The sequence below is a fragment of the Siphateles boraxobius genome, unplaced genomic scaffold (genome assembly GCF_051911475.1).
Source record: "Siphateles boraxobius isolate OS27281-9 unplaced genomic scaffold, OSU_SipBor_1 22, whole genome shotgun sequence".
In the NCBI taxonomy this organism is placed as follows: Eukaryota; Metazoa; Chordata; class Actinopteri; order Cypriniformes; family Leuciscidae; genus Siphateles; species Siphateles boraxobius.
In genome coordinates this window covers 23,402,961-23,423,314 of record NW_027508833.1, presented here as the reverse complement: position 1 = coordinate 23,423,314, position 20,354 = coordinate 23,402,961, and the positions used below count along the sequence as shown (strand labels likewise).

Here is a 20,354-nt window from a genome sequence, read left to right as displayed (position 1 = left end):
TTTCCTGTTGTGGTGGTTAGCAAAGATCATTAGATTGTCGCGCACGCCCCCTACTGGATTGGAGTGTGGATCGCCTGCGACTGACTGTATTCGTCGTCTGAGTGTACAGTATGCACCAAACCGGGACGTCCGTACCCTGGCAGACGAATACATGTACCGTTACTGACCTACGAGATATATATTGATTATCAACAAAATTTGGAAACATATAAAATTTTAGGTATTTCACCAAGCCCTAATATATAAATACATATAATTGTAGAATTGAAGTAGAATTGGAGAGGGAAGACAGAGGTAAACAAAATTAAAAATTAAAAGTGACAATACAGAGTCTACTGGATTGAATCCATCTTGGGTCCCTTCATCAGTAAGTCTTTTTTTTTTCATCACGCAGGCAAAATTAAATGTCACTTAGAAAAATAATAACTCCTTAATATGTCCTTAAAAAGCCTAAACAATTTGAGGCTTCATTCGTGTCTGTAGCATAAACCGAGCAGAACGAGATACACGCTTAAGTTTCATACTTAGTTCTAGGGATTTGAACAAACACCTAACATTAATTTTGTCACCCAAGCAATAATAATAGTGAAGCGTAAGCAAACACATTGTTTTGAAAGGATCTCAACATTCCTTAAAGCTCTTAACAATTATGTTCAGCCACACTGAAGACCCGCTGCAGTCAGTGAGCACTTTGGGGCACAATCCTTCATCATGCCTGCAGCACAGGCCTTTTGACCCAGGTGTGAACTTGAGTGTCAATACCGCTCTAGAGTATGTTATTATTTGATCGTCAGCGGTCAGCTGGGGATATAATTCCAGTGCATAGGAGAGCCGGTCGTACACTCACACTGGACCTAAGTGGCCAGCCATTTCGGCAGCAACTGTACTTCTCATTTTTCTCTGCTGGAGGCCTAAGTGTTTTCATCAAATTTACAGTTATTTTTTCCCTCTTGTGAAACCAGAGAGGCACCAAAAAAAGGAAAGACAGTGCAAGAAGGAAACAAAAACAGGGAAAATAAGTGAAAATAAGGTAGTCTTTTAGACATTGGATGTGGATAAAGTTCATTTTAGACGAGCACAAGACCAGTATGAGTTTCAAAACATGTCTTTGTAGCTCACTCACTTTCAGCCAGAGCTCAGCAAGCAGTAAACGTGCTTCCCAGAGGTACTGCTGCCAAGGGTCTATCATTCATTAGGCTGCCACCATCATCAAATGCATTCCAGACACTTAATCACTAGGATAGAGATAAAATAAAAAGCTTGAAGGTCACCTGGGGGAAAGAGCGATAGAGGGGAGATAGCATGAGGGGTGAAGATGTATGGCCTCATTTTGATTGAGGACGTGATGCCTTCAGTCACACACGACAGAACACCCGATGAGGAGGTGCGTTTTGACTGGAGACCTTTATCACAGACTCCAACGATTTGCCATGCTACACATCACAAGGAAACGGCCCTGGAGAATTCAACTGCAAATCGCAAGCGAAAACATTTAATAAGAATATCTGAATCTACCTTCTTCCGTATTCACTTTACGGTCTAGAAGACGAGCGACAGTAGAGCGTTGAGCAAAACTCTGAATCTGAACCATCATGCATATTTCCCATTCTTTCCCGTCAGGTGTTTTTTTGCCTGTCTACTCCTCTGATGTTTTGGCATATTTCTCTGCCTCGTCGAGCACTCGTCTCTGATTTGCCGTACTGTTTAATGTTCATGAAGGGCGGCGCAAAACTCAGTCCGTTGACAAGCCACTGGCTGTTGTTACAAGATCTTAGACGGACAAAAAAAGACGAGGTGCACCGCTGAGGAGCCCCACACTCCACTGCCTCAAAATAAAAAGCGCCTTGACCTACTCGTCAGCCAACTTTACCTCTCAACTGTGACGGACGGACAGCAGCCACCCACCATACTGGGAAACTTCTGATGCTTAATCTCCTGAAATGCAAATGTGCCAAACGAGAGATGGGGGTCTCGAAGGAGAGCTCAGCCTGCTGTAAACGAACATGCTTAAACCCTCCTCTAAGACTGGCTCAGACTGCACCGACAACCAAATCAGAACTATAATAGTCACTTTCCGGGCAGGAATTTGTATGGCATTTGAATTTGAAAGGGTCTATGGTGGGGCGTACAATTTTGCTCAAGGATATTGGATCTTTCAAGGGCTTTGTTCGCACGCCATGGCGACAATAGCGACATGCACCAACTGAGAAAAATTGTCAAGGCAACATGTATCGAATTTCAGAAAAGTTCAGAGCAAAGAGATTTCCCTCCCCTCTCCAAACCTCCCGCCGAAGACGAAACAAGCAATCCACGACACATCCTCTTACTTTAAAGAAAACAAGCGGCTGACACATTTCCTGCCAACAGGCCCTTTCCTTAGATAACACAAGTCTCCCGTCAACAGGAAGCCCTTTCACCGGCGGCTCTGCCTCCCTTCGGCACGTCACAAAAACAGCTCCTCAGCCCCAGCCCCCACAGCCTCCCCTCCAACTGTTGAGGAAAACTTGCAGGAGATGCTCACTAAAACCAGAAGAAATCAGAAAAGAAAGGTACCGGACTTAAAAGTGTGGGCTGTAGCCTCAAGTCCTTCAAATGCTCTTGGTCTGAGAGGCAGCGTTTTAACAGCCTCAACAATACTCATGAAATCAATTCATGTACAACCTATGGTATCACCATTACACACAGTCTGCCATTACATCAAACCCCAAAAATAGCTTTGGCCAGACACACAGACAACATTACAGTCAGTGCAAACCACAGTAAAGGGTGCACACAAAAGCACAAACATACCCTTTAGGCACGGGTCAATGCTTTAGATTTGTTAAAAGCCTCCAGTTCTTGTGTGCTCACCAGAAGTTTACACGAGTGAGTGCATGAGCGCAGCAACGACGTATAAAGGATTTGAGGAAAGTTAGTAAAAAGCAAAGCAGAACTCACGTTAAGTGCAGAGTGCATTTGAAGAGAAGAAAACCTGAGGCAACCTTCATAAGGCAGGGGCTGCACTGTTTGAGCAGCAGCTAATAGGAGAACTGTCAGAGGACAGAGAGAAAGAGAAAGAGAGAGAGAGAGAGAGAGAGAGAGAGAGAGAGAGAGAGAGAGAGAGAGAGAGAGAGAGAGAGAGAGAGAGAGAGAGAGAGAGAGAGTGAGAGAGAGCAGACGCTTTCTGCATGCTGCTGTGATGACATGCAGGCTTTTTTCCTTTTTTTAGTAAGGGGGCTTATCTTTGTCTCTATGGTAACTGTGTCTCTGGGTGGTTATTAGAAACCATGAACTTCCTGTGCATCTGCAGGATCAGCCAATCACGCACCGTGTTTTCATAGGCGGAGATAGCTCGTGCTATAGGCAGTGAAGAGCGGCCACATGAGGGGGCCATAGAAACAGAGGGTCAGGGAAAACTTACAGCACAGCATCGCGCGACACGCCAACTTAAAACGAAACTGTCTTCATTGTACTCTATATGTTTATAGAAACATCTAGCGACCAGAATAGAGCGAATCCAAGAGCTATTCCCCCCCCTAGCAAAACAGCCTCCATGCCAGAAGCTTATTCTAAAAGGGATATTGCTATCAAGGTATTTCAGTATTTTAGGACAAAAATGGAAACTCTTGTGGAAAACACAAACTCAGCATCTCAGATTCCCAGAAAAAAGTTGCTATAGCACTGTGGTAAAGAGACTTGCAGACAGACAACCGCAGAAAGCTCAGAGCTCAGCAGAACGGCCAGAGTTACCAGAGTCCACTTCTAATGACACTGAATCTATAGGATGTGCTGTGTACCAACAAATTCATCCGGTTCGTTTTAGAAGTAGACTGTGGATGAGCAGAACTTAATGCTCATGAATGCAAAGTAACAGAGAATGCAGATTACAGTTGCAAAGCAAAAAAGCTGACATGGAGCATGCATCTAGGACAGGGCTTTCAGCTGCTGTGTCCAAGTGTGCACAGAAAAGACAGCTGAACTGAAGAATTGCAATTTAAAACTATCAGATTACAACGGGAAAGCTTAATTTCCCCAGCTCAGCAAGGATATAAACCTGAAACCAGAAATGAACCAAAAGTTAAAAAGTAAGAATATGCCTATCTTTATCCTCACAGACAAGAATGGGAACACACTTTAAGTGTTTATAGAAAGTACACACACACACACACACACACATTCTCTCTCTCTCTCAAGCGCTCACTGCATAGTTTCCCAGTAGTCTCTCTGTCTCCTTGGTTTAATCGGGTGAAATCATTTGGAGCAATGTGGCTCCCCTGCACTGACTTTTTTTCCACCCAGTGAGCACATTCAAACTTCACTCAGTGGCTGCTTTATTTAACACTGCATTTGTTGACAAGTCTCGGAGCAAAGTTCCTCACGTAGAACCCTGGGTGCTGAACTCGCGAACATCAAATACAAACATTAACAACCAGAACAGAGTGCCCTACACCCTGAGGGCGAGATGTTACTTAATCGGCACCAATAAAAACATCAACCAGTCTACAAGGACAGGAAGGGAACGACCCCCGAGGCACGCTCAGCGAGGGACAGTCTAGACCTCTTCCAGCACCGTTTACAGATGCAGTGACTTCCATTCCTCAGTGACAGGAGCGTGCCCTCTTTCCTGTCTCTGCTGTCACAATATTTCATCCGTTGTAAGTAGCACATGTCCCACACGTAACTAGACTCACCAGCCCGGAGCTCCCAGTTGCGTCTAAATGCACGCGAACGCTCTTGCACACCGGATGACTCCTGGCAAAACAGAAAGCCCTGATAGATTACAGCAAGAATGATCAATCAGACACAAACCTTTTAATCCAGATCGTCCCCTGATTGGCTGCCTCCGCATGAGCTCCAGATTTTTAAATCCGACTGGTTAATCCCTCCATTTCTCTCAGATTCAGTTTTTCAGCAGTGACCACAGTGGGCTCTAACATTCACTTGGCTTTTTTCTCCCTCCTTCTTTCTCTTTCTCTCTCTCTCTTTGCACTCTGTTCTGAGACCGCTCACTGAGCTCTGGAACTAAGGGAGCCTGATGAGGAGGGAAGCATCTCGCTGGGTCCTAGTGTCTCTGGTGTTAACTGAAAGAATGCCATTGTTCCATGTGTAACCCAGGGCTACACTCTACAGACGGCTGATAAGTCCTCCGCTGTGCCAGATCCACTCTCGGGGTATTTGTAGATGGACAGAGATGGAGAGCTGTTTGATATCCATTACCTGGTGGGGGAAAATGCATAAAATATTTGTAAAATAATTTACAAACTCATCTAATAAAGATCTTGTTTTATAGCTGTATAAATATCTAAACATACATAAAAATGTAAGTTTTTTTTTTTTTTTTGAAAAATTACATCAAATCTTATTTTTAGAGAAATATAGTACAATTTAATGAGGGTTATGCTTAAAACAAGAACTAATGCTACTTTTTAATTAGTAATAAAGATACCTCCTTCCAGCATTTCTACAGTTTGTAGTCTTATTCAGCTTTGTCAAAATGAGATGTTAGGTTGAACATTTTACACTGCAATTTTTATATACAACTTGTGTGCTACATTCATATGCTCCTGGAGAAATACAATAACTGAAATTGGTTATTCACTGATAACATATCTGATAAAATTTCTCTCCACTGTAAGTTTAATCGGAAGGTTTGACATAAATGTCTTGTGACCAATTGCAATGTAGCACGTTTAAATAGTTGTAAGGCTTTAGAAGACTTGAAATATATTTCGCAGAGGTAATATTAACTATAACGGTGGTGATTTTTGGAGACTGAGTATTTTTGGAGCACTAAGTAGAATGGAAAAGAGCAGACCAAATATTCTGCCAAGCATCTTATTAAAAAATAAAGAAGAAGAAATTAGGGTGAGCAGATGAGAATATTTGTTTGAATTACTACTTTAAGACAGTTGATTTCTAACCACGTTGTTTTTTTTTTCTTCTTAAATTCAGATAAATGACTCAAGTGGGACTAAAGTATGGCATAACAAAAGCCCTCCATATCAGCAGCATGAAAGCACACAAATCCAATCACAACCAATTTTTTTTTTTTTTTTTTGCAAATGACGTGAACATTGCAAGCAAACTGATCTTACAAAAGAGGTAGCATCTGCTAAGATCACAACAGATGTCACCTGAAGCATGAGGAAATAAATACGCTTTTGCATTTCTTTCTAGCTTTTTAGTATAAAAACGCATACCTACTTTTTAATAACAGATTGAAAACAACCACTAAAAGCCTCATGACATTGAAAAGAATGTGATTTTAGCCCTGCCCTTTAAGAGATACTAATATTGTTTTACAGAAAAAAAAAACATAAAATCCCCAAATCCTTTGCAACCACTCTGAAGTGTTCTCTATTATAAATGTGGCAGCAATGCTAAAACTATTATGTGCACGGACGCTACAGCCAAGGCTATAAATATAAGCAACACATGGAGCGGCAGACTGCAAACCAGGGGGAAATTTGGGCTGCTTATATCTGTCAAGAGCTGCACGAATCAGGCCGCCGGCCATATGATCAGCCTGCGGCTGAGTCCACCTCCTCAGCAGGGAGCTTTGTAACTGCGCTTCTCATTTCTTTTCCCAAAAACAGATTGAGACAGAGAGGGGGGAATTTTTGTAAAATACTCTGGATGCTTATGTGAAAAATGCCTCCTGATGATCAAAATGTCTCAAGTGAAACGCGGCCCTTATCTAAATAACAGGTTGACTAATGTGCTCACAATGTAAACTCACTGGCTTACCACAGATCTTGGGGCCCCCCGTGAACTATGAGACGGGGCCCTGGACACAAGTGGAGTTTTCTGGGGCCCGAAACAGCATCTGATGGGGAAAGAAAGTGATGTTATTTTGGGAAATTTATACTTTCTTTTATTCTTTTAAACGCTGAAATATCTTTTTAGAATTTATGCTGTAAGTATACAAATTCTAAACAGTTAGTAAGCATTTGAATTTCACAAGTGATGATGCAATTCTGGAATGAAGGATGGTTCAAAACACTGTGCATGTATTTGGTCCACTGTGCTCACAAATCAATAATTAACATTCAAGAGCATGATACACTAAAATAATTGTGATTTCGGTCACTTTAGATTAGGGTCCAATTCTCACTACTAACTAACTATTAACTACAACTTTTGCCTCAATAAATTCCTAATTACTGCTTTTTAATAGATAGTAGTCGGTAGTAGTTAAGTTGGGTAGGAATTGGGTAGGATTAGGAATGAAGAATAATTGTGATTTCAGTCACTTTAGATTAGGGTCCAATTCTCACTACTAACTAACTATTAACTACAACTTTTGCCTCAATAAATTCCTAATTACTGCTTATTAATAGATAGTAGTCGGTAGTAGTTAAATTGGGAACTGGGTAGGATTAGGAATGAAGAATAAGGTCATGCAGAATAAGGCACTAACATGTGCTTTATAAGTACTAATAAACAGCCAGTATCCTAGTAATATGCATGCTAATAAGCAACTAGTTAATAGTGAGAATTAGACCCTAAACTAAAGTGTTACCGATTTCTTAGTAAATATATTTATGTACAATTTGCACAGCATTAAAAAGGAAACTAACACAGTATACAGTATTTCCAGCTTTAATGCAAACTGTACCGAGTAAAATTGGTCTAGATCTGCAGTTTAACCCAAATAAAATGTCAACCGAGGTTGTAAATGCTAAGCACATTTTTACAATACCAGAGTAATGAAAAAAATGCTTGTGTCCTTGACTGATGCGTAAAAAAATAAAGCTATTGGTTTTTATGTTATGTGAATGAAGCCAGACTCGTGAGCACAAGAGCTTTTCAAAACTGTACATTTTCAGATCAAGCATTTAATCATGTTCAATAACGTTTCAGAAACAGAAACCGACTGAGCTGCCAAATGCTCTGGCCTCTGAACGTCTGGCAAAAAGATCCAGCTTTTGCAGCAGCTGTAGGATGGAATTCTGTTTGTGTTCCCCAGTGCTAATGTTCAAGTGCCACTAAATATGTAAAAATAGCAGCACATCTCAGTATAAAGCAAGATCTTTATGAGTATGTTGCAAAGATGAAATGTAGCAAACAGTGATTTACAGAAATTTTATATAAATATATTCATATATATATATAGTTGCAAAAATTACTCATGATGCCATAATAAATAAATAAACTATAATGAGAGCAAATGTTCATGATTTTGCTTTAATAAAACGAATTGTACAGTATGATTGGATGAACAACGATATAACACACATGCACATCAGTTGAATTCTATATTAATTTGCACTCACACTCATATTTGATCATTTCGTTGCTTGGCAACCACAAACAGTCAGCGGTTGAGCTAATGAACTATATTACTTAGCAGGAGAATTGTTTATTATCATTAACAAATACAATTGTTTATTGAACATAAGTGTCTGTCATCATATTGATGTTGCTGTTTTAGGAAGAACAATAAGCCACTCGAGGATGTTACAATGATTTTTCCATATCACACTTCACATCACCCTTTAATTATGGTAAAATTACTGTAAAATGCCCTCAAGTGGCTTGTTTAAATGTAAAATATCCAGGCAACAAGTGCTCCATAAGTTCTTTAGTAAACCTAAAAGAAACAAAAAAAAGTGGGTTCTTCTTTGTTTTGTTTTGCTGGTAACTATATTCACAATTTTCAACATCCTAAAAAAATAAATAAAAAGATAATAAAAAAAATATATAGCAATGACACTATTGATAAAATGAACTATGTATGTCCATTCCTTTCCCATATCACAATCTCTTTTCTCTGTACTCATTAAAATGATTTACATACAGCAGTCACAAGAATATTACAATTAATGTTCCTCTCAGTTAATTACTCCACCTTCCTCTGTAACATCTTTGAACGCATTTAAAAAAGACAAAAATACAAAGCCCAGATGAATGTCTTCTTCATCATATAACATTTTGCCCGAGGCACTTAAGTGAATTGATGTAGCATAATTCCTGTGTGAAGTGCTTGCTCAGTGCAAGCAAAGGATTAGAAATATGCATTTTTCAAATGATATTTCAGGCAACACTTACAGAAAATAAAACATGTTTCTGCACTAGGCAGAACATTAGTAAACAGTCATGTTATTGCCTACAATAAGTGACGTCTGTGGTTTCATATTCTAATCCTAAACTTGTTCAATGGTTCAGGCTAAATAAGAGAGCCATTCCCATATGATTACAGGGGAAAAGCTTAATTTGATTTTTAAAAAATGCTTGCAATGACCTCTGTGCTGGATATAGTGTAAGCTCACTTTAGCATTTGATCATTATCAGTAGGGTGAATCTTAGAAAACCTGTCAACACTTCCATCAAAAGAAAGAAGAAATTATATCTTTCTTTTATAAGAAAATTAAGCATATTTTAGAATGATTTTACATTCATGACAATTCTGCATATATTCCGCCATCCTCATTTCCAATCAAAAATAAATGACACAAAAAAAAAGTTCTCACTACTTAAACACAATTATAAAACTCTTATAAAAAATAAAACTCTTATTCCCATTAGTGTAATGTGAAAATATATTAAAGGGGACCGATCATGCAAAATTCACTTTTATATGGTGTTTGAACATAAATGTGTGTCAGAAGTGTGTTTCAAGTAAGAAATGTATTCTTATTAAAGCTACTAAAGTTATTCAGTCAAGAGCAGTGAGTGATTTTCTGTTCCCTTTCGAGAGCGGTAACGACAATTGCGTCAGAATCTATTTCTTCACACTGCCATCGTGGAAGCTGCACCAGGAGGACTAGTAATCTTTTTCTCAAAGCATCCGATGGCTTCAACTTGCCAGATTTGTGCGGGCCCCATCGACCCGCAAGACAAACATGAGTTTTGCGTCGCCTGCCTGGGCCTCGCCCACACCGAGGCGGCCTTCATGGACTCCATGTGCGCTCACTGCGCCGAGCTGCCGGTGCGCGCCCTAAGAACCAGGAGGGATATGGTTCAATCTATAACAGGGACGAGGTCCACTGCCGTCAGCGAGCTGCTGGTGGGCCCGTCCACCTCTATCCTCTTCGCGGAAGCGAACACCTTGCCGTCGCTTCGTTTTCTTTGGAGCCGGTGGGGATTACGACTCCATGTCGCTGTCGGCATCGAAGAAGGGTTGGGCCTCGTCCCAACTGGACCGGCCCAACCATGAGGGCCCTTTAGACTTCCAAGAGGAGCTTGTCAGGGTCCTCAGCAAGGCTGTCAAGGAGCTGGACTTAACGTGGTATGATCCGGACGAGCCTTCTAAGAGTAAGCTGGAATCGTGGTTAGAGTTCTCAACGGGCCGGGTCGGCCCGACAAACCCATCGGGACCCGCAGGTTCGGGTCGAAAATATAAGCAAATTACTCTGGTCGGGTCGGACCTCGGGCTTAATCTTTTCCACTCAGTGAAAAAAAAAAAAAATTAATCATCGCTGCTGTTCACCGTAAAGAAAGTCTGGCTGCTGCGTGCAACGTGCATCGCGGGGGCAGACCTGACGCTGCTGCGTGCACGCCTTTAGCCTGGAGAAGAAGATGGAGTTGGTGAAAAGTAAACTTGCCGCAGGTGAATTCACCGTTGCTACTAAAGGAGTGGGAAAATCAGAGGTCTGGAAAGTGTTTGGGGTGGTGCTGGATTCTGATGGAAATTCTACAGGTTATGTGCAATGCTCAAAATACAAGGTGCTGATGAATTATGACAGCAAAAAAAACAGGGTCGTCCAGAGGATTTTTATTTGAGGCATATTTAGTAGCCTATATAGCCTTTTTATATATTTAAAGTTTGTTTCAGTTGTTTGTATTGTTTGTAGGCTATTGTTAAAAGACGTGAACATTAAAGGTTGATTTGAATTCCCGTCTGCTGGCCATGATAAGACGTGTATGAGAAAAAAAGAAGAAAAAAAAGAAAATCGGCGTCAGGTTCGGGCAGATAATTCATGTTGATGTGTCGGGTTACATTGGGTCCGGGTTTTAAAAGCCATGGGCCGGGTCGGGTCGGGTTGTAATTTTCAGGCCCGTTGAGAACTCTACTCGTGGTAACTCCAGTCGGACCGCCGCCAGGCTGCTTCGAGGCGGATGACCCCATTCTTTAAGGACAACCACGAGCATGTGGTGAAGTCGTGGTCTGCACCCCAATCGGCGCGCACCCACTCTGCCACGCAAGCTATGTTTGCCCACGTGGACGGGGCGGAAGCCCACGGCAACCTGCGCATGCCCCCCCTCGAGGAGACCGTCGCCATGCATCTATACTCGTCCTCTTCTTCTCTGAGCACGGACCTCAGGCTGCCGTCCAAGCCATGCAGATTCACGGCCCACCAGGCTGACAAGGCCTACGCATCTGTGGGCGAAGCAGCATCTGCTATTCACTCCATGGCCATACAGCAGGTGTTCCAGGCCAAACTTCTGCAGTCCCTGGATGGTGTCATAAAGGATCTGCACGGGGTGACAGACCTCGCGTTTATGGCGACCAAGTGATCCGCCCAGGCCATCGGCCGCTCCATAGGTTTTATGATCGTCCTTAACAGGCACCTGTGGTTAACTCTAGCTGACCTGAAAGACGCTCCTTAACGCTCCAGTCACTCCCTTTGGCCTCTTTGGTGACGCCGAGTTCAGTCACGAGTTCAGTCCGAGATGCAGAAGCGTGCGAAAGCGATGAGCCATGTGATGCCCGTCGCGCGCTCCAGCCCTCGTTGAGATGTCACTCTTCCTCTGCATCTTGCCCCACTCAGGGACCGGCTAGACAGCCCACTGCAGCGCCCCGCAAAAGAGAAAGGAATGGGAGGAATGCTTCAATGGCGTGGTCCTGTCACTGACATTGCCCCAAAACTTTCTGAGACAGGAAGTTCTCAGTCTGTTCGAGAACGGAGCGATAGAGCATGTCCCTCTGAGCAAGCAGGAGAGCGGATTTTACAGCCGCTATTTTGTGGTGCCAAAGAAGGATGGACGACTCTGTCCGATTCTGGACCTGAGACCCATCAACCGAGCACTTCACAAGCCCGCGTTCAGGATGACAACACTGGAGCAGATCCTGGCACAGATCCGTCCCGGGGACTGGTTCGCTTCGTGGATTTAAAGGACGCGTACTTTCATATTCAAATAGCGACGCTTCCTGAGATTTGCTTTCGAAGGCACAGCATACCAGTATTCAGTGGTTCTGTTCTGGTCCTAGCCCCACGCACTTTTTCCAAGTGTGTGGATGTAGGGATTTATCCCGTCAGAACGAGCGGAATGCACATTTTGAATTATCTGGACAATTGACGGATTTTAGCTCGCTCAAGGGATGTGCTAATCAGTCACGTGGAAACGCTGCTTCGACATCTGGATACGCTGGGACTGCGTGTGAATGTGCAGAAGAGCGTGTTTATCTCGAGTCAGACTATAACATACCTGGGCGTGTGTTTCGACTCGGTTGCGATGCGAGCCCACCTCTCTCAAGAGCGCATAGAGACAATTTCATCGACTATGCACTGTTTCAGACCGGGCAGGTCTGTTTCACTGAGGTAATTTCAGAGGCTTCTCAGGCTGATGGCAGTGGCGGTGCCTTCTTCAGTGTGCAATCTGGGCCTGCTGCATATGCGGCCGCTGCACTTTTGGCTGAAAACTCGCGTCCCGCCGAGGGCATGGTCTTCAGGTCACATGCGCAAATTGCGCATTCCGGTCACTCACAGTTGCGTCAGGGCTCTGAGACCATGATGCAACCCGGATATGTTCAGCCAAGGAGTGCCTTTGGAAATAGTGACGCAACGCACCATGGTCTCGAAGGATGCGTCGACTTCAGGCTGGGGAAACAGTGTGCTTGGGCGTGCCTGCCTCAGATCTGTGGTCGGAGTCACAGATAGAGTGGCATATAAACCGTTTGGAATTAAATGTGGTGTCTTTTAGCCCTGGAAGCTTTTCGGTCAAGGTTGGAGCAGCAGCATGTACTGATTCGAACCAACAACATGTCTGTGGTTTTGTACATAAATCACCAGAACTGGCAAAACCAGCCCTGGTTTGCGGATTTGTGAGAGATAATGGTGGCTCCCCCATGGCAAATCCCCCTCAGGAAGGACCTGCTATCTCAGGTGAACGGCACGATATGGCACCCCACCCCCGAGCTGTGGAACCTTCATGTGTGGCCGCTTCAGGGACCTTAAATGAGCTAGACACTCTGCATTCACGAGTGCTGGGCACGCCTTCTACTGGGCGCCTTTACGCTCTAAAATAGGGAGTTTTTGAAAAATGATGCCAGGACATCGATATCGACCCGGTGATATGTTCGTGTAGCAATGTTCTGGGAAGGAGGCGGGAACCGGCAAACAATCAAAATAAATGTTATTTAAAATAAAACAAACAAACCAAAATACCGCCAGCAGCCCCTCGCGGACAACTGCTGGCTACCGAAAATAAATATAACTGGCAGCCCCTCGCGGACGACTGCTGGCTAAAATAAAATACAAAAACAAAACACAACTAAAACACAGGCCTGTTCCTCTCTCGATCATCAACGTCGTCACTCCTCCTTTATGCTTCCGCTCCTCCTTGATCGGTGTGCTTCACAGGTGTTGCTCATTAGCAATCGCACCACCGGCCTCGCGCCGTTCTCTCACGTCCCTCGGCCATCCTGTTCGCCACATACCCCCATCGCCCCTCACAGGCCGGGGGGTACCCACGAGCCTGTGCCTACTCCCCCCCCCGGCGGCGGCAATCCCCCCGACAAGCCGAGGGAAACGGAGACGGAAGCATGAGGAGCGACAGATCGAGAGAGGGGAGAGAAAAAAACAAAAAAAAACTTGGTCCGGCTCCCACAACGCGCTGCCATCTAGTCCCCCACCTGCTGGGCGATCTCCTCCGCGGTGCCTGGCGGTGACGCTGGGTAGCCCTCGGTGGACGGCTCGACGCTCCTCCGCCGCCCAATGGACGGCGATGGCTCCTCGGGAGCCTTGGGCAGATGGCAGGAGTCCCCCGCTCCCTGCTCCTCCCCTTCTTTGGTGGACCCAGGAGGCCGGCAGCGAGCTCGACCGTCCAACCGGCAACTCACTCCAGCGCACCGCCTGGAGCGTCCATGGCCGCGAGGCGGATGGCAGCAGGCTCCGGCCCACGACGAGCGGTGGCGACTCGCGCACCATGCTGGATGGCACCGCGGATTCCCCACAGCGGCGAGGACTCTCTGACAGCGCGTTCCTCCCTCTTCCCGGGCTTCGGCACCAGTGTAACAATGTTCAGGGAAGAAGGAGGCGGGAACCGGCGAACAATCAAAATAAACTTTATTTAAAATAAAACAAACCGAAATACCGCCAGCAGCCCCTCGCGGACGACTGCTGGCTACCAAAAATAAATATAACTGCCAGCAGCAACGCCTGTTGGCTAAAATAAAATACAAAAACAAAACACAACTAAAACACAGGCCTGTTCCTCTCTCGATCATCAACGTCGTCCTTCCTCCTTTATGCTTCCGTTCCTCCATGAGAGATGCGAGACCAGTGTGTTTCAGAGGTGTTGCTCATTAGCAATCTAGCAACCACCGGCCCTGTGGCCGTCCTGTTCGCCACAGTTCCATGTCAGATTGTTTTGTACATCCTACAGCACAGACTGGATAGCGGCAGTTTGTCATCCACGCTGAAGGTGTATGTGGCCGCTATTGCTTTGTTTCATTCCCCGGTTGATGGGCAATCGATTGTTAAGTACACTCTGGTGACCAGTTTTCTCAGGGGAGCAAGGAGATTGTGTCCTTCATGGCCGCCATCTGTGCCGCCATGGGATCTAGCTCTAGTTTTGAGGGGGCTCTCTCTTCCACCGTTCAAGCCCCTAGCTTCGATTGCTATTAAGGAGCTCTTCCTGAAAACAGCTTTACTCCTTGCTCTCGCCTCTGTGAAGCGCATTGGAGACTTACGCGCATTCGCGGTGAACAACGATTGTATCTGTTTTGGACTCCGGCTGAGACGGGGCTATGTGCCGAAGTCACTCTCTACACCGTTCAAAGCACAGGTTGTTTCCCTGGCCGCTTTATCGGCTGAGCCATTATCCTCGTGTGAGGGATGTCTATCCAGGATTTATGTCTTGCTGCTGGCTGGTCTTCTTAGAACATCTTCGCCAGATTTTACAAGCTGGATGTACCGTCTGTGGCATCGCAAGTGCTTTCGGTGAGTTAAGTTTCTTACTCATGTATTGTGAACTATTGTAACCAACTATGCAGTGGTTACTGCTAGGCTGTTAACTCTGTGTATATGGCTACTAGTGTTAATACAGCTGTCACCGCTACTGCCGTTGACACTGTGATTAACCCTCATGCTTGAGTGCTTATTGTGTTGTGTCTGCCCTGGATCAGTGCAGCCTTCGCTTTCATTGCATTTGGATATTGAAATTTGGATAGGGTTGGAGCTGATGTCTCATTGGTCTAGTTCCGTCTATCAGATGTGAGCACTCCTAGCGGCTATTGGCTGACTGTTTGTCTCTTCCATGGCTGGTGTAGCTTGACCCCATTTCTCAGGGCTTATCTTTACTACTCTCACAGCAGGATTTAAAACAGTTTCCACAGCGTTGCTACACAATGAAGAGTTACCGCTCTCGAAAGGGAACGTCTCTGGTTACTATCGTAACCTCGGTTCCCTGAGAGGCGGAAATTTGTTTGCTGTTTTATCAGCTCTACAAGCGTTCAGTCGTGATTCTGACGCAATTGTCGCTTCAAAACCAAACAGATGTTTTAGTTTTTGGTAGAGTATCCGATGCACGAGCGGTACAGGCTCCGCCCTCTTCTGGAAAGCGGGGCAGGGAGCAGCAGCTCATTTGCATTTAAAGATACATGCATGAAAACTGCATGTTTTTCCTTCCACTCAAAAATGGGCATTTACCAAATTATATAATACATAATCTGTGGGGTATTTTGAGCTGAAACTTCATAGACACCTTCTGTGGGCACCTGAGACTTATATTACATTTTGTAAAAGGCCGCATAATAGGTCCCCTTTAAATTGTATAGTACTTATAAAACAAGTCAGTTTTTGATGTACTGCCTTTACAATGATTTCCCTCCAATCTTTATCTGCATAGATGATAGTAAAATACTGTATTACAATAATGAGACTCTAATGATGGATAATGTGATGAGGATTTGGGGTTAAATGTGCAATTTTTGATAATGAATAAATAACTAAACAACAAGACAAACAAACATTACATTTTGATATGGGGTGAAATTTAACCTGGACAAATTTTCATGAGATTCACACAGTAATAACTCCTACTGAGTTTTAAAAAGTCTTAAAACTAAATCAATCAATCTTTAACACGTACCAGAGTTTGTTGGTTTGTCATCCCACATGAACCAAAGTCAGATACAGCTGCTTCTGCAAGGTATTTAAGGGAGTGGGGGGTCTTACTATATGCTGCATTCATCCTGCATTATTTATGCTGCATTATCTGAGTCAAACCTACCTGAGTGCAAATGACCTGTACACAAGGGATGCAATAAATGGAACAGTGCTCTTGAACACACTATAAGCATGAATATGATCCAGGGGCGTAATAGGATATAATGCGAACCATACTACTTAAACCACTCAACCGATTGCCGTCGACAATACTCAATAAACATTGTTTACACAGCAGAGGTGGATCTGTGCACATTTTTAACAACTGCACTATTTTCTCTGCACTCAGTGGCAGAAAATAACTCAAGAGTTGGCCCCCCATAATTGAAATAAGCGGTGAAATCTGTTAGCTTAGAATCCTCCCAGTGCGATTCAAGGATGGGTAACTAGTCTCACACAATGAGCTGAAATGTTCTTTCACGGAGGATGCAGCATCAACTCATATCTATAATATGACACAAGGGACAATAACCATTATTATAATCTATTGAAGTCTGGGAAGCTAATAGACACCCAAAACAGAAAGAGGCGGCGCTGCCTCGCTGCTGGGGAGAAACAAGGGTGATTGTTTTTCACTCTCTGCGAGAGTGTGAGCAAAGAGCAGGGAGAACGTGTGATGGATCTAGCACAGCCACGCGCCTGCCAACCGAAAAATCAATCACAGTAATGGCTGGCGCTTCCGCAACGATTCTCCCGCAGAATGAAACGCAGCTTTAATGTGATATGCAAACAATAAAAACGGAGTGCAATTCTTTTTCAATAAAAGAAGGCACTTTTCACACAACAAACGCAGCATGAACAGGAAACTAATGTCACCATCCCTCCATCCATCCGTCTGTCTCGCTCTTTCTCAGGGAAAAGCACTTGTGGGTGGAACCATCTCTGTCGAACGTACTGCTGGCATGTTAACTGCAGTCAGGATTGAATTGTCCCTATAGAATAGTATGCTTAATATTGCGGCATTGCCTTGCTACGATTGCTAGGTTTAGGACATGAAACCAGTTCCTGTCTAAGCATCAAGGGACTCTCACCACCAGGCACATCCTGAAGCTACCATGCAAGCCAAAGTAATCCATCCATTGTTTTTTTTTTTTTTTCATTCCTCATCCAGGGGACACACACAGTACAGATGGCATAATTTGTTGAGATCCTCACCCAGCTAATGGCCTAAAGCCCAAGTGGGTCATTTGCACAGAGAAATATTGGGCCTTTTGTCCACTCAATCCTCACACACAACCTACACTTACCTATTGTACTACAGCGCCAACAGCTAGCCATAGGCAGTTGGAACAAGGACATGGTGGGTTTGAATTAATGCAGTACATTAAAATTTGTGAAGCATAGCAGAGATTTTATAGTTGGAAACAACTGAGTGGAATCTAGACTAATCATTTGTTATATTGACAGTGTGGCTGTCAGCATTTATGTACGAATCACACATTTGAAACAAAATAAAATTATTGCAAATATGCATACAAAATTTCCCATAGAACTTTTTACCATGGTTTTACTATAGTAATTTTTTTTTTAATTATGTTATTGTGGCACTTTTGCATTTAATTCATTCTAAATCTATTTAGGGCTAATATTTTTCAACATAAATACAATTTTGTATTTGGCATGGTAATGATTTTCCCATTTTAATGGCTATGACAATGTTGATATGTTTGGTATTGGCGGAATAGATCTGCTACTGCTGCTGCTTTTATTGCTGCTGCTGCAAAACAAGTACGGGACTTGCTACCGCCAATACATACACAACAAACTGCTGTGATCAAGTAAAACATGATGCTGCTGTACAATATAGCATACATGAATTACCCGAAGCAGATCTATACAGGTTGAGCTGGGGAAGCAGCTAGCTGCACTACTGCAGAAAATGCTAACCAAGTATTTGAAGCCTTAGCAGCTAGCTCATTAGCTACTCATACAGCAGGAACCAATCAGCTGTGCCCTATAGAGAATGATATGATTGCAAGCAGTTTGAATTAATGATATTTTAGCCTGCATCATCTAGAGGTTTAAAACAGAACTTTGTATATTTTTGATTTATAAAAACTAGTTACATTTGACATGATGTTGAATAACTACCCATGGTTTTACACATGATTACTATGGTGTTACTAAAAATACAAATAGAACTGTTAAACTATTTTAAAATTGTACAAATATTAAATAAAACTATTTTGAGACCAGAGAAAGGTGAACTCACCATACTGAAGGCCCCTCATATATCACTGAAAGAGAGCATCTGCTTTTCTTCATCAGATCTGCATGACTTCAAATGGCAGTAATCAAACCTTTAGGAGTCATTGCAAAGGATAAAAAATAATTAACAGGTGTTTGCATGTATTTAAACCTTGTGAGAGTACCAGAATTTAAGCGTCAAAGGTTGACAGCACATACATTATACATTAACCACAGGTGGAAAATAAAATGCGATTGAAAATCAGAGTCATTTAATACATATCTGCACAAAATTGAAAATCTAATTGAATCTGTGTGTGCATATGTCATGTGGAATTCGCTTTGACACACTTCGCCGCGTGTTCCCTGATAAAACATTAATGAGAGGAACGCACAACATTTATAATGTTTGTCCCTCACCCTGATTATAATATTACCAAGACATAATTTTATATTATTACTGAAACATTCTGGAAAAGTTACTCATTGAGCTCAAGCCTTTTGAGATGTGCAGTAGAAAATGTGTCTAAAAGCACTGTTTCTGTGTAAATCCATACAAGAGTTACCATGGTAATCATAGTTTTCCACAAAATTAAATATTTACTGCTGTTATTGCTACTGCGTTAAAAATGGAGATAGAGTAAATAAATAAAACGACAGAAAAATTATGTTAACAACACTGCAAGAACGTGATACAGTACTTTATTTACTACGACTCTACACTATTAATAAAATCTGGAGCAACTTAGGGATTTTGGTGAATACTATACAGCACAGTAGTTTTTAATTCACATTGCCAAAAGCAATACTTGTTTTGATCTACTATAGATAACGATACTCGGTTACTAACGTAACCTCGGTTCTCTCTAGAGAGGGAACGAGTATTGCGTAAGTTTAGCTTACGCTACGGGAAAGATTCATCTTCTCGAGATATTGAAGCCAAAAAATGATCCTTAATTTTGTATTCATTGTCAACGCAGTGCAGCAGCTAGCAGACCTAGAGCAGGCCATCTCGCGTGCTCATTGGCTGCCCTGCGGGCAACTGCTGCAGCCTACCAGTGAGCCCGGCATGACGTCACGCCCAATGAAGGGCGCCCGCGCCTTCATAGCGTCACAGCCCGCCAGAATGGGCGTGGCTTAGCGTATAAAAGTATGGGCTGTAGGATGACTTCCATGGTTTTTCGTCGACTGAAGCGAAGTCGCTCGTGGCGAGCACGGCCGGTTACGCAATACTCGTTCCCTCTCTAGAGAGAACCGAGGTTACATTAGTAACCGAGTATTGTTCTCTTACGAGAGGTTCTCTCGTATTGCGTAAGTTTAGTTTACGCTATGGGAACACTTTGTCAACGCCGTGCGCGCCAAGCATCCACCATGAGACCCGAACTTTCAGGGGAACCCCATAAGTGGAAAAAATAGGGGCCAGCCACGCGGGCCATCACTTGTACATAAGCACACATAGGGAATACAGAGCAGCGCGCCAGTCTGTATAGGCACATGGCATATACCCTACTAGTGCAGCTCAACCAGGAGAGCTGAGTCACGTGAGAGTGATCTGAGCAGGAAGATCTGGGCAGAATACACCTCTCCTTCAAACTGACAAAAGTTTAGCCTGCAAGGCAGGAACTTCTAGGTTATCGGCCCGAACTCAAGACAAGACGCTGACAGACAGCGCATGCAGGTCCCCCACATGTTTTACTGAAGACAGTGCAGTCAGAAAGACGGTTTCCAGTGATAGATATTTCAACCCCACGGAGTGCCACCCCTCATGTCCGTGGGTCCAGACCTCTGTCTGTGCACCATCCGGAGAACACCGACCATTTAGACGCGTAGAGCCTTCTCGTGGAAGGAGCTCTA

The 20,354-nt window shown here is 43.6% G+C and overlaps 1 protein-coding gene across 2 annotated transcripts in view; it reads right to left on the bottom strand.

The window, feature by feature from the left end:
* The window catches only part of foxn3 (forkhead box N3), a 120,024-nt gene extending 99,870 nt beyond the window's left edge, over positions 1 to 20,154 (bottom strand). The window contains exons 1-3 of one of the 2 annotated variants that reach the window (XM_077239205.1): positions 18,526 to 20,154; positions 6,727 to 6,805; positions 4,789 to 5,196 (exon numbers count right to left, since the gene is read on the bottom strand). The gene's annotated coding sequence lies outside the window, so the exon portion shown is untranslated. Of the gene's footprint in view, positions 1 to 4,670; positions 5,197 to 6,726; positions 6,806 to 18,525 lie in introns of those variants that run through there. The other variant, XM_077239207.1, reaches the window with a different exon arrangement.
* Between the last annotated feature and the right edge of the window lie 200 nt (positions 20,155 to 20,354).